This window comes from Macrobrachium nipponense, chromosome 39 (assembly GCF_015104395.2).
Source record: "Macrobrachium nipponense isolate FS-2020 chromosome 39, ASM1510439v2, whole genome shotgun sequence".
Classification (NCBI taxonomy): domain Eukaryota; kingdom Metazoa; phylum Arthropoda; class Malacostraca; order Decapoda; family Palaemonidae; genus Macrobrachium; species Macrobrachium nipponense.
Window position 1 is genome coordinate 38,889,681 of NC_061099.1, and position 12,500 is coordinate 38,902,180.

The following is a 12,500-nucleotide window of genomic DNA, read 5'->3' on the forward strand; positions in this document are numbered from 1 at the left end:
TAACTTCACAATATACATAGAGACAATAGACGTGTCTCTCATACTTGTGTTTTAAGTTCATACAAACGCAAGTTAATATTTCACTTTTAGTAGTAATTTCCAATTTGATATCACCATTGAAAACATGGTTTTTTTTTTCATATACTAAGCACAAGGGAGAAACCATAAGATACCCAAAACCTGAATAGAATTAAATGCTAGAAACATTCAATTAGAAATACAACAGCTATGAAAAAAGAGGCCTCTCTGTCTGCCCTCCATTATATAAATCATGCTTCCCTTCTATTGTTATTCTTCCTTCCCACTGGATTCACTAAACCAAAGCCTTTATGGCTTATAGCGCGTACGGCTATACAGACTGAAAGGTAAGAGTTTTATTCATTTAATATATATATATTATATAAATGCACAATAGCTGACCAACCCGGCATTGCCCGGGATTACTCTAAATGACAATTATGTCATTTACCTAAACCACACTGTCTCTAAACTCATTCCCCACTAAACCTAAACTCCCCCCTCCCCTCCATTAAACCTAAACACCCCTCCCACCAGCTCTAAACATCCATCCCGACACTAAGCTTAATACATCCTCAACTCAAACACACCCCACTAAACCCAACAACACCCCCCCCCCTTAACACACCCCTTTTAAAACTAAACACGCCCCCGAATTGAAACGCACCCCCCACTAAAACCATAACACCCACTCCACCCCCGCTAAACAAACATTCCTCCCACTAGACCTAAATGCACCCTCCACTCCACCTAAACACAACCCTCTAAACAAACACATGCCCTCTACTAAAGCTAAACACACTGCTACTAAATATAAACACATGCCCACTACACCTAAACACTACCTAAATCAAAACCCCCCTCCTCACAAAACAAACACACCCCTACTAAGTTTAAGCACACCTAAATACATTCCCCCAACTAAACCTAAACCCATCCCCAACTAAACAAACGCATCCCAACTAAACTTGAAACACACCCCACTAAACCTAATTACACCTCCTGCCAAACCTAAACACAACCAAACTAACCCTTTTAGTGAACACAACCCCAACTAAACCTAAACACAACCAAACTAACCCTTTTAGTGAACACAACCCCAACTAAACCTAAACACAACCAAACTAACCCTTTCAGTGAACACAACCCAAACTAAACCTAAACACAGCCCCTCTCCAACTTTTCATTAGTAGTGTGCCGCGTAATCCAATAACGGCATTCTCACCGTTCTTACTCTGTGAAACATAGGCCAAGTGTTCGTTCCAATGTCCTGAAATTTATGTAACAAAACTTCGGAGAAAATATAAAATTAATAACATATGGTTTTGAACGTGTCTGTATGCATTAATAGTGAACAGATTTGTGAAAGACAAACAGTGATTATTAAGTGAAAGGAAAAAGTTAATTAGAGAGAGTGCATTTTGGATTACAAAAGAATGAGAGAGAGAGAGAGAGAGAGAGAGAGAGAGAGAGAGAGAGAGAGAGAGAGAGAGTCTGACTGTGCTTTGGTCTGTCGAAGAGCAAGAAGGGGTGGTTATTTATGTGTTTTTTAATTAATCATAAAGGAAGAGAGAGAGAGAGAGAGAGAGAGAGAGAGAGAGAGAGAGAGAGAGAGAGAGAGAGAGAGAGAGAGAGAAAATCTGACTGTGCTTTGGTCTGTCTGAAGAGCAAGAAGGGGTGGTTATTTATGTGTTTTTTAATTAATCATAAAGGAAAGTAACATAAAAAGAAGTGCTATGTGATAGATAGTAGTGAATTGCCTATAGGGAATGGTAGTATGTATATTCTGAGAGGTCTAATATCTGCTATTAGGCGAAAGAAAAATGAGTGGGGTAAAATTTTGTTGTCAATTTTTAAAGTAAAGATTGAATGGATGAGCGTGTTAATGAAAGTAATAAGATGGGTAAATTTGATTGGAAAATATGCTCTTATGCTCATAAGGTATCTGGGGAAGAATTGAAATTTTTTTTCAGCGAAGAATTACGAGTATCTGAAACTATTATAGTCTACCTTGAAATAGCACTTTGGAATTCCCCTCTGAAGACGGAGATCAAAATTAGCCAAACGGAATCATACCCGAAGAGGATATACTCCAAGCGACTCGTACTCATGAATAACAATTAGAAGCTACTCCAGCCGTAACTTGTTGGCATCCTTGGATAATGAGAAACAGCACGTCTCCTGACGGGGAGAGCAAGCAACAGATGACCTGCATCGTCCATTAATTCGTGGCTCTGCTTGTTATGGCACCGATGTCACACGAACAATCTTCTCATAATCCTCCGTAGGTTATGACTAAAAACCGCACATTAGAATATCTTATTCTAGTTACTAAGATATCGTGGTGAAATTGAATTAAAGCAGTTATTCTTTTGCGCAATGCTAAAAAATATGATTGGCAATGAGAGAGAGAGAGAGAGACGAGAGAGGAGAGAAGATAGAGAGAGGAAGAGAGAGAGAGAGAAGACGTAGGAAGACCGCACCCCCCCAAATTAAACAGAAGTATTTATTATCAATATATATTACACTACAATTACGTACATACATACATAAATTATTATAATTATATATATAAATAAATTATATATTATATTATTCATAAATATTCAATATGTATGTATATATATATTCAAGTATTGTTTATGCTTGTTAATGGTTGCTAGGGACTTTATGAACACCCTATGTATAGATATATATCTATATATATATATATATATATATATGTGTGTGTGTGTGTGTGTGTGTGTGTGTGTGTGTGTGTGTGTGTGTGTGTACACGCACGCACACACGCACACACACACACACAACTTTCATCTTTAAAGTATCCTGACCATATAATTGAGAAAGCAATTAAAAAAGCAAACGTAATTTTCTACCGACCCCCTAAAGACAAGACCAGAGACACGCCAACAATAAAATAAAAATTCCTCACCTGGAGACGATTAAGAGAATAACCCACACCCTTGGGAAATTCAACCCTTTTGCATTTACCTACCCAAATACCTTAGCTAAATCCCTGATTAACGTCCAACAAAAGACATCTCCCAAAGACTCTGGGGTCTATGAGATCCCATGCCAGGACTGTGACCAATCTTACATCGGATTTACAGGTAAATCACTTCCCCAGAGATTAATACAACAAAACGGTCAGTTAGGTATGGACAACAGAAACTCGGCTATTTTCAACCATATAAATGAACATAACCATAGAATAAATTGGAATTTGTCATGTGGGATTTATAGCAGCAACTGCCGGTACAAGAGTCAAATGATGGAATCGGCCTTAATAAAAGAGAAAGCAGGTAATGAACATCTCAAAAGGCGGGTGGATCTCAGATGTCGTCGACGAAGTTTTCATTCAACCAACGCTTAAGAAGATTAAAGGAAGATTATCAGCGGGGTGACCTAAATTGGCTTACTTGTGGACGGATCTCTTGGTATAAAATACCACTTTTTCGTAAACTTTTCTCATTCAATATACCTGAAGAGAGAGACAGCAGTCTCTGAAATATAGTACTTTTTCTCTCTACATTTTTGTGTGCCATGGGCTCCTTTTATTAGATGGAATTCTGTTGTTACAGAACATTTTTACCAGTCTATATATATATATATATATATATATATATATATATATATATATATATATATATATATATATATGATGGCAAAGAACTACAAGCAAAAAACAACAATGTTGTTTTCTTTCACAATACGATTATTTTTCACGCTGGTGAATTTTCCATAAACTTTTAGACAGGAAGATTTATGATCTTTTTTGCAAGGTTCATTATGAAATGAGCGTTCTAGAAGAAAATGTTACCACAGGAAGTTTACTACATAGGATAACAAAGTGGCAAGATTGAAAAGTAGGAGATAAGTACTACCACTGATCAGATAATTTAACTCTGGAGCTGCCAATCTTCATGGATATCAAGGAGAAACCAGTAGATATCAAGGAGGACCCTTGATATCCTTTTCTGAATAGAAAGGAGGGAGAGAAAGTTATAAATTCACATAAACCTCAACTCTCCCCCTGAGAGCAACCTTCACAGCATCCGAAAAGTCTAAAGTAAAAAGTTATTCACTTAAAGATATATTTCAAACACAGGGGATGCTGAGCTAAGCTTTGCTGTTATTGAGATATTCCTCTGTCATGATGCTGTTCTAGTTTGAAGATCAATAATTCATCATTAGAGTATGTGAGGTTCATTCTTTTTAATTCCAAAACTTGTTACAAGAAATTATGAAGAATGACGCATCAGAGACATAAAACCAAAACAAAAAGGAAAATTAGTCTGCTCGTCATGCCTTACTGAAATGCTCTCAATATTTTTAGAAAAATTCGTCAGCATCTTCACAAAGATTCGCCTGATTTGAAAATTAACTATCGAAGAAGACTGAAATTGTGTAAAACCCTCATTATTTTAAATTTAACATAAGGCAAGAGATCAAATGCAGATTATAATTTAACGAGGTAGTTTGTCCACTTGTAGTAAAAATCCACATGTTATACGTTAGGTAATCCTGCAAAAACTAAATAAATAAACCAACAAATAAATAAATAAATAAAAGCAGGCAAGCAAACGTACAAATGGCTAATCAAAAAACAAAAAAGTAAACCAATATTTGACCAACAACCTAAATCCGAAAACATATCTTTTATTCGATATCGAAGAGGGAATCCCAGATATTTATTAAAGCTACCGAAGACTTTTTTTAAAATGGCGAAGCAAAACCGAAAACTTGATAGTAAGGAGCGCTGGACCAGTCTTCCTGACCACGAATCTTATATATAGAATTGTCTCGCTGACATTTTTCATTGAGCACGCTAGTCGCAATTCGCCATAACAAAATATTGAGCGAGGGAATTTGTGCATATACATTAGTGTTTACAATGTTTACAATACGTATTGGCGTCATTATTATTTCCATGAAGATGTGGATGGGTTCCACTGAAGTTTTTTCATGTTCGTCTTCGAATACAGAAGAATACAACGGAGTTCAGGAATTAGCTGCTATGTGGTGCGTTTAATCTGAGGGTATTGCTGCTTGCTGAATTCACCGCTTCTCGGATTTCTCCAGAGTTTCATTCACTGTCTTCCATTTCGTTCATTGATCCTCAGGGATGTACTAAAAAATGCAGATTAGTTTCGCTTTCTCTGATTCCCTGTTGTCAGTGCCTAACGTGGGTTTATGACAATCCATGGGAACATAGACATCTTATATGAAACTTACTGTCTCATAGTTTGCGAAATGCCTCAATTCTCTCTCTCTCTCTCATCTCTCTCTCTCTCTCTCTCTCTCTCTCTCTATCTCTATATATATATATATATATATATATATATATAATATATATATACTATATATATAGATATACATATATTACGTATAATATGTATATATATATATACGTATATATATATGCATATATATATATATATAATATAATATATATATATATATATATATATACATACACATTAAACCAGCCTATCAGTTACAGAAGTTCATACATACATACATATATATATATACACATATATACACACACACATATATATACATACACACGTACGTACGTACATACGTACTTTATACCTGGAGCTATCAAGAGAGAGAGAGAGAGAGAGAGAGAGAGAGAGAGAGGCTTTCTATAAAGTCCTGTTTGTCAGCCATTTGTGTGTCGTCTCCCTGTGCGGCTTTGTACTGTCAATATCTATCCCAGAGTTGGTCCCGTCTGTTGATTTAGGTAAATATACTTCACTGATCATTTTCCATGTTGGTTTTTTCTTATTTCATGTAAAAAAAAATGTGATTGCTTAAAGCTGCTGTCTCGATACTGTTATAAAAGATTATGGAATATGCTTGAATTAATCATTCTTTTTGCAGATATTTTATATTATTATGGTTTGTTGAATATACTGATTTTTTTTTTTTTATTATTTTTTGTGGGGAAGGTGAAGGGGGAGATTAAGAAGTAAACTCTTGAATATATCATATTTGTAGTGTCATAGACGTGTGTGCACTTATACATACTCCTCTCTCTCTCTCTCTCTCTCTCTCTCTCTCTCTCTCTCTCTCTCTCTCTCTCTCTCTCTCAACTCTTGAATATTATATTTTTAGTGTCAAGAAGACTTGTGTGTCACTGTTATAACATTTGACTCTCTCTCTCTCTCTCTCTTCCTCTCCTCTCTCTCTCTCGCTCTCTCTCTCTCTCTCCTCTTCTTCTCTCTACTCTCTCTCTCAACTCTTGAATATATCATATTTTTAGTGTCATAGACTTGTGTGCACTTATACATACTCTCTCTCTCTCTCTCTCTCTCTCTCTCTCTCTCTCTCTCTCTCTCTCTCTGTTTTTATAACAACACTTCCCCGAAACATCATCACGCGTAGCCCGGAAATAAACATCTCCCTAGAAAACCACCTATTAAAGAGAAATACAGTTTCCTCCATCGTTGCTCAATTTCCCCCCCACCCCCCACCACATAATCGCTAGCCAGGAATGCCAGTGAAGGAAATTCCAGGAAAAAACTAAAGTACCTTCCTATTTTCTTTGCAGGTTTTTTTTTTTTTCCCGCTTCCCCCCCCCCTTTTTTACCCCCCCCCCTTTTATTTCTCAAAAAAAAAAAATAAAAAAAAAAAAAAAAAAAAAAAAAAAATAAAAAAAAACGGGGGGTGTTAGGGGGCGGGGGGCGGTGTTGAGATATGGTACCCAATTTCCTGTCATCCTCATTTGCTTGTGGCGATGTATCATCTTTAGCGGCCGGGTTTATCTTCATTAATTTAGGCCTTTCCGGCTTGAGTTATTGCCGGAATTCGTTTCAACTTTAACGGGACGATCATTGCTTTATATATACGTTTTTTTTTTCCCACGTCGTTCATTCTGCGTTTCGATCTTTAAGCGAACATTTCCTTTCGAAAAAAAGAAATGGAATATTTCACACTTTTCTATTTTATTGTTATAGGACTAATATTACTACCCTCCTCTCTCTAAGTATGATTTGTACGTATTCTGCTACCCAATCTTATTCAGTCAGAAATCTGTATTTGAATTTGTTAAGGACGCAGAATCCCCCTTTGGAAAACAAAGGTGTTCTTATAGCCAATCACCACATCCATTTGTCTTGAATTGACATATTTTTAGAGATATAGTAAATCCCGTTGCCTGATTGTACGTATCCCTCTTCTATTCGTTCTTACTATTCTCAAGTTTCTAAGGCTCTGAATCTGATCGTGACTGATAGTTCCCTTTGGAAAACTTATGTATACCCTGAAAGACACTCAAAGCCACTCATATTCCATTTTGTTTAGATATTCCACAAAACTTATTAACAGAGACGTGTACTTTTGGTGACAGAAGTTCACTCTCGACGTGGTTCGGAATTCACGTAAAGCCGTTGGTCCCGTTGCTGAATAAACACCGGTTCCGTGCAACGAAAAAACACCATACAAACAAATAAGCAAAAACACCATGCAAACAAACAAGCTTATTAAGGAAAGGTTCAGTTCTTTGATTCACTATGAAGAAAAAGCTGAATATCTAATTACTTACAAGGTACACAGCAAATGATGACTCTGACATCAGCAATTCTTAGCAAGACAGACGAGAATCGAATGATTTTTCACCTTATTAATTAATAAGCTTCGCTCTTTGGAAAACAGAGACTCCAATCAGTCTTTGAGTTCACGTGAGTGAGATTTTTTCCCCGTAAAATGAGAGTAGCTAATTTGCGTATACCTTTATTAAGGAGTCAGGCGCTAAAAAGCACTTTCTTTGATTAGGGGTTGGGGGGGTGGGGGGGGGGGGGATGGATGTAAGTTTAGGGCGAGCTTCTTATTGCTTCGAGCAACGAAACAATGGCAAAGCATCACAGAGAGAAAAATTGCACTTTTCTGAATCTCTTCACCACCTACGTACACAAAAGGGTTTTCCTTTACCTTTCCTTATTCTTCCACGGAACAATACCTGGGCTTTTGTAGTCGTGTGGGCTTGCGTCCTGCCCGCCGGAGGATGTCTTGTACAACTCTCTAGTAGGACGTCAACAACATGAAAGAATAACTATGGGATGGACGAATGTTTAAACTTTTATAGGAGGTTTACCTGATGTGAGAGCCACTCGGTTCTAAATACTTATGAGAGAGAGAGAGAGAGAGAAGGGGCCATTGAGAGAGACCATACAGAGAGAAGGGCACTGGAGATAGAAGAAAGAGAGACAGAGAGAGTGGAGAGAGAGAGATACAAGGAATTACAAGGATTAGGATGTCTCAAAGACTTGTTAGTCCATCCTAAAGAGAGACCATAGTGCGCTCACTTATCTGTAGGAGCAGGTTTTACTGTGCATTCACAGTGGTCTAACGATTCTGTCTAGTTTATTCACCTGTCACATATCTTGTATGTAAAGAAGTTCCCAAAGTGGGATGTGTTGTCTCTCTTCTGTTCTAGTTTCCATCCCTTATTTAGAGAGAGAGAGAGAGAGAGAGAGAAGGGCGATTGAGAGAGACAGAGAGAGAGAGAGAGAATAGGAACAACAACCATTTACAGAATGGTCCCCACAGGGGCAATCCACTTCCAGGCTGCTAGGTTATGTCTCTGACATTTGATTTGGAAAGGGAAAAAAAATCGAGAACGATGAGGAAAGAAGTAAAGTAAAAGAAAAGAAGTCAAAGGAGAGAAGAAGAAGAAGAAGAAGAAGAAGAAGAAGAAGAAAACAAAGATGGCGAGCCGGGGGGAAAGATAAAAAGGGCGCAAATTCAAGAGGTGCGTTTCGTCTAGGCTTCTAATCAGTTTAGACTCACTTCAGAGATTGGTTTTCCGTACCAACAACTACCAGTGTAGGTTGCGCTCCGGCTATTTCCTACAGTAATGATCATTGCTCAAGTCTTCTCACTGCTTTTGTTTTTGTCTGTTTTATTTTACTTATTTTTTTTTATCAAGTCTAGTCTTCGGTAGCCGTGCCCAGATCATTACACTTTTTCCATTATGTTGGTAATGAGGGGTTTTGGGGTGGGGTAGGGGAAGGGGGCGTTTCGGTTCTTGGTGGGGGTGGGGCACTGTTAAAATATTACCATACCCCTCCAAAGGCAACTAGCGAATGATTATTATTATTATTATTATTATTATTATTATTATTATTATTATTATTATTATTATTATTATTATTATTTTAGGAGTAGTAACTTATTCGGCAACTCCGAATAAGTTATTATTAAGATTATTATTATTATTACATTGTAAGTAGTAGTAGTAGTAGTAGTTAGTATAGTAGTAGTAGTAGTAGTAGTAGTAGTAGTAGTGAAACCAGCCAGATATGTTGTTCTCACAATATATATTGGTTACCTATTGTAGCCCTCTGGATTAGATATTCGTGAAAATCTAAACAGACTCGACAAACACTTTCACAACGTGTAATGGTTCGAAATAAAAGAAAGCAAGATATGACAATGATCATTATTTTCCAGGTTAACGAATGATAAAGGATAAGTATTAATCCATCATACAGCGGATTGTCGGATCAGATACATCATTATAAAAGCACTTAGCTGGTTCATTGAGTTACTAAAACAAAATAGATTCTAAAAGGGGTTTAACTTGACTTTTTATGGTCTTTTCCTAATGCCACGTGTAATGATATATAAATCTAATCATTTCATCTCTTACTGCACGCTGTTAAACCTGAAATAGAGAGAGAGAGAGAGAGAGAGAGAGAGAGAGAGAGAGAGAGAGAGAGAGAGAGAGGTCACTCAGAACTACGAAAACACGAGGTTGAAAGATAAAACCGACCCGTTAATTTCATGTGTATAATTTTCTAGCATATCCGTGTGGCTTCCGGATTGCAGAACGGGTAGAGTGGCGAGGTATTAGAGAGAGAGAGAGAGAGAGAGAGAGAGAGAGAGAGAGAGAGAGAGAGAGAGAGGGGTCATCCAGAACTCTGAATATAAGAGGACGAAAAGATAAAAAAAAAAAACCGAATGAGGGCCGAATTAGAGTCATTTCCCGAAACAAAATGAATTCGGCGAAACGTCGCATCAAATACAGCGGAAACTGATCTTCGTCCTCAGCTGTTTCCCAGCGATTTCCATAATCCGCGCAAAATTCACATTCGGAGCCTTTTTATAGAGAATGGGAGAGGAAATAACATTAGGCCTGTTATGTTTAGGGGCGGAATTTGGGCGGGAATGAAAGAATAAAATGGTCAAAGAATTTAATTTTTAGATTTAGCAGGGCATGAATTTTTAAAACTGTCAGCGGGAGTTTTATTAACAGCTAAAAGCAAAGTATTGTGCTTCAAACTTTTCAGATGGAAAAGAGAGAGAGAGAGAGAGAGGAGAGAGAGAGAGAGAGAGAGAGAGAGAAAGGCTCGTAAGCGCTCCGCAACAAAATATTATTTTTCCTCTTTTCACATTTTATCCTTTTTTTCCTTTCCTCGCTTTTAAGCCTCCTTTCGTCTGGAATATTAGGCTCTATTCGCGTGGTTTCATTTTTTTTTTTTTTTTTTACTTTTGTATCGAATATTTCTCTGTCTACTTATTATCGTTTAATGAATGACAATAATCTGTTCTATCTCTTATTCACTTCATTATAATTTAGTTCTTATTAGAATTTTTTAACCTTACATTATTATTACGCTTAATATTTGACAATAATCTGTTTCTTTCTTTTTCTTACGCTTTAATATGATTTGGTCCTTATTAGATTTTTCCCACAAATATATTATTTTTTACATTTTTGGGGGGTGGGGGATTCTGTTCTATCTCTTATTCGCTTCATTATAATTTAGCTCTTATTAGAATTTTTCTACGATTATTGACATTATTTTTTATTTGTTTTCGGGGTGGGGGCGTGTGGTGATTCTGTTCTATCTCTTATTTCACTTCATTATAATTTAGTTGCTTAATAGAATTTTTCTAAGGGTTATGACGGGGGGGATTCTTTGGGACGGGTCGCTCACTATTCTACGCTCTCAAAAAGCTTTCTCAGCGGCTACATTGTTCTTCCACTCCGTTTTTTTTTTTTTTTTTTTTTTTTTTTTTCTTATTTTCTTGAAGTCCAGCATTCATTCATTCGTTCTCAAAGCGTTTTATATTTGCCAACTACTTCCAACTCAAGATTTTATCTCCATACTTTGAGTATTTCCCCCCCCCCCCCACCCCCCCCCCCCCCCCCCCCCATGATACCTAATCCTGACTCCTATCTCCTCTCTTCTCTCTCTCTCTCTCTCTCTCTCTCTCTCTCTTTCAAGCTTCCTCCTATGACCCGAGCCGTTATGTCTTGGTGCATTATTCGCTTCTCTCAAAAGAGAACGTCGTCATGGAGCAAGAGCCCGTGACGCTTCTTCGGAAGATTCCATTCTCTCTCCTCCTCTTTCTCTCTCTTCTCTCTCTCTCTCTCTCTCCTCTCCGGCTGCATTGATTTTTTTATTCATTATTAGATATTATTAGGAATTATATTATTATTAGGAATTATTATTATTATTATTATTATTATTATTTATTATTATTATTAATTATTATTAAAGACGCCGCTTCTCTCTCACAACAGAGTGTTACCTCCGCGTATACGAAGCGAGGGACTGATTAGGTCTTACTCCGGGAATTATTATTAGCTTTCTTGAGTGAAATGTTTAAAGATGGTTTTCTCTCCACTCTCTCTCTCTCTCTCTCTCTCTCTCTCTCTCTCTCTCTCTCTCTCTCACGTCATGTAGTAATTGGTTTCTTGAATATTGACTGTCTTGGCATCTACAACACAGTGGGATGATGGTCATATCAAAATTTCAGCGGGTCTTTGACGTCAAATTACTTTCATTATTGCAGACATTCACTATTAGACATTCACTATTCACTGTTAGTGTGGCAGTAAATGTCGATGAATGGCTGCTCGCTAATTGACGCAACAGGGTAAGATTATACGTGACGTAGTCCCTCCTGGCAAACTTTTTCGTAAGGTCCTCCTCTACTGACGGGAAGAGACTCCTTAATTATTATTAACGGGCTCAGAGACGTTTGTTTTTATGATTACTTACTTCTACAGTGAACAAGTATAGTCTGTCTTATTTGAGGGTCTTGTATCTGCGAAAAAGAAAATCAACATTTTCAATTTTTTTTTTTTTTATATATAATTTTAAGATCTTCTATCCTATCTCCCCACACTATTATATATATATATATATATATATATATATATATATATATATATATATATTTATATATTTATATATATGTCCCGTTGAGGGTCTCGTATGAGCAAATAAGAAAATCAACATTTTCAAAACAAGAAAATGAATTTTGCCTACCAATTTCCTTGAAAAAACTTTTGAGTCAAATTTGAATAGAGGTTAAAGATCTCTTACCCTATCTCCCAGTGTTTTTTTTTTTTTTTTTTTTTTTTTTTTTTTTTTTTTTTTTTTTTTTTTACCAAACAGCCTGTAAGAACTTTTATTTCCCTTCCTAACTTGTTATCCTCCCTTAAAAAAAAAAAAGGCGAT

At 36.7% G+C, this 12,500-nt stretch overlaps 1 protein-coding gene across 1 annotated transcript in view; it reads left to right on the forward strand.

Annotated features, from left to right (window-relative positions):
• LOC135210312 (alpha-2A adrenergic receptor-like) overlaps positions 1-12,500 on the forward strand; it is a 361,890-nt gene that overhangs the window by 339,935 nt on the left and 9,455 nt on the right. The gene's annotated exons all lie outside the window — the stretch shown is intronic.